Source organism: Pteropus vampyrus, unplaced genomic scaffold, assembly GCF_000151845.1.
Source record: "Pteropus vampyrus isolate Shadow unplaced genomic scaffold, Pvam_2.0 Scaffold2, whole genome shotgun sequence".
Classification (NCBI taxonomy): Eukaryota; Metazoa; Chordata; class Mammalia; order Chiroptera; family Pteropodidae; genus Pteropus; species Pteropus vampyrus.
In genome coordinates this window covers 24,025,415-24,028,672 of record NW_011888783.1, presented here as the reverse complement: position 1 = coordinate 24,028,672, position 3,258 = coordinate 24,025,415, and positions in this window count along the sequence as shown.

The window sequence follows — 3,258 nt, the reverse complement described above, 5'->3', positions numbered from 1 at the left end:
GACTTGAGCCTGATGCTTCCCAAACAGGCTAGATGGTGCCTCTTTAGATTCTGCTGCTGACAGGCCACAGGCTGGAGGGTGATTCTTGCTGGACTCTGCAGTTTTCTGGTTTTCCTTGTTTGACAGAATCCAATTTTTTTGACCTTCAGGACATGGAGCAGAACTCATCGCTTCCACCTGGCCTACCCAAGTAAGTAAAGTTATGCCCCTAGAATACCTCTGCCATGGTTAGTTTAATTTTAATTTATTGCAGAGATGGTTTTATGCATATGACTTTATAACTGTGCACGTACCCTGAGACCTCTAAAGGTCAAATAAATAATAAATGCTCATTAAGGACTTGGTGGTTTTGCTGAAACTGGTCAACAAAGGTGTCATCGGTGATACTTTTGTGTGGATAAATAAAATCTAAGTCAAGCAGGACCTAATATTAAACTGCTAGAGTATTTGGCTTTACTGCTCCAGGAAATTATATGCCAGCAATGCCTATTCAGTCATTAAAATAGTGAGATGGTTTAAAACTGGGAGTTTCTTGTTGTTTAATCTATTTTCCCTTTATACTAATGGAATTTTTCTAGATTATTCTTGTTTGTTGTGTGTTTGCGTGTCTGTGTGTGCATACGTTTATACTGGAGAATGGGAGTGGTGGCGTAAAGGGGAAATTGAAACAGTATTAAGTTCTCACACGTCTTAAAAAAGTCTCCTCCGGTTTTCACAAGTTGCAGAAGGAAACCCTGATTTTTACCTGTGCGTGAGATACAGAACAGGGTATCAGGGTGATCTCAGACTGCAGCTGCACAATTCCTTCCATGAAAACCCTGGCATCCAAATGTGGTGTGTTCAGAGCTCTTCAGAGCAGAAGTGCTGGCTCCATCCCGACATGCTGTCTCTTTCTCTCTCCTCCTGTGAGCTCATCTTCCCTCACTGGGGGCCTAGATGTGGAGTTAGGAAAAAGTGCTCTATGTTTCCTACCCTTCCTACCTGAAAAATGCTGAATCACTGCATTTTTGATTGTGGATACAATTTAACTCTCTAAAAGAAAAAAAAAAAACAAAACATGAATATCTGAAAAATTTGGTTGATGTCATTCATATAATCTTATCAAACAACATAACCTTTTAATTTATTAGAGAATGCTATTTTAAAAACTTCAGTATTAGCCAATCTTCCAAGCACGCTTTCCTTCTCATTAATTTATTAAGTATATTTATGACCTAATTATGCACATACATTCTATTTCTTATCCTGAAAATACTTATAGCTAAGAAAGGAAATTTAAAATTTAGCTGATTCTATTTGTTTCATTGGCTTAAAAAGAATCATAAAGAAAAAAGAAAGAAACTGATTGTAGCTTCTGATTTTAATAACATAGGATTATTCTTAACCGGGAACAACTATCACAGATTATTATGTTCTTTATTCCTAGATGTGTCTAATTCTTACCTCCTTGTTTTAAGGACTTTTTTTCATGTCAATAACTAAATTCCAATGGAGATACCCTGGTAATTGAAATCTCCCTCCAATTCCTAGATTGAATCTTTGGTCCTCATTCTACTGCAGAACCAGCTTGGGCCTGGGCCTGGAATAGTAGAGAAGCAAAAGTGTGGAAAAGGAGTGGGAGTAGGAGGATACGTTCCCAGGGTTATTCCTCTTTCAGGTTCCTTCCCAGAGGATCCACCTAAAGATTTGGTTGTGCCCCTCCCACAGATCACTGGGATTAGTTTTCATTCATCCAAAATTTTCATCTTGTTATTCGTGTCTTAGAGTATTCCTTTATGTAGACAAAGGTAATTAATTTTTCTATGGACCAAAAAACCACATTTATCATGATTTGCATTATTTACTTTCCTTGTAAGTTTTACAGGCTAAACATAAAAATAAAGGAGGACTTATTCTAGACCTGTGAATTTTACATGGCCCTACCGCCTTTAAACTAGCTGTGACAGTGCATAGAATTTTTAGTGACTGGTATATAATTATTAACGAGTTGATTTTTTTCAGCCATATTTAGAGATGTTGTTTTAGGCTCATAGGTTTCTCAATGTCTAGACAAGCATATCCAGCATAAGCAAATGCAAAACCAAAAATGACTACAAGCTACCATTCACTAAAGATACTTGGAGTGCCAGGCACTCTGCCAAGTCTTGGACATGCATTACCTCATTTACTCCTCATGACCGTTGCACAAGTGAGTAAGGCATTAATATTTACCCAGTTGACAGATGAAGAGACTGAGGCAGAGAGAATTCAGATTCAAGGCCAGTAGAAGGGTTCAGATTTCACCCAGTTCTACTGGACTTCAGAGTCTGTGCTCTGAACCGCAGAGGTTCAACATCCGTGAATCACGGCATTAACTGTTAAATAGTGAAAAGAGGTGATATGCATTAAAAGCAAAAGTACTTTTTTTCTTTTTAAAGAAAATCAGTAGTTAAGAAAGTGCAGTGTAAAAGGGTAGGGGACCACATATTGCTGCCCGGCAAGCCCTCTCCTGTGAATTTAAATCCAATCCACTGTCAATATTTTCTGGCAATATTTCTTTCCTGTTACCGCTGCATCATTCATAGGTTTAGTGTTTCCAGAACTATAACACGCCAGTCCTCACCATGCTTTCTCAGCACTATTTGTATTTTAAATTACTGGAACTGTTGCAGCCAATCACACTAGAAGACAGAGGACACTGTTGTTAATTCCAGGCAATAACTGAAGGAGGTAAAAACCCTGAGTGCTCTACACAACCATTTCCCAGATGTTTGTCAGACTTGTCTATTTTCTCTAACTCAGTGCAAATACAGAGACCCAGGAAAATCTGTCTTTTTCCTTTTGTATTGACCAAGTTCTAGGAAAAAATGTTTTCCTGAACAACAACAAAATACTATTGAGAGCTTATAGTTCAATCTATAATATATTTGTTTGTAGCTTCTCTGAAATCTGTCCCTTTTGTGTAGGACTTTGACTTGACTTTTTTTTTTTTTTTTTAAGCAACACTGCTCAGCTTTGCTCTTTAGACCCACAGACTTTAAAAATACCCTAATATGAAGCAAGAGAAAAATTTCAAGGACAAGATTTGGCATTAGAAAGCAAAATGGAAATAGCAGAAGTTCGCCTTTAGAAGAGCTCTGATTTATTTAAATCCTCACTTCAGTTTTCTATAGATGGATGTTCCTTTAAAAAGAACCCATTCCTAAGTATTAATTTCCCTCTTTATAAAATTGTGATAATATTCCTTCCACATTTACATCACAAGCTTCTGATGGTGAA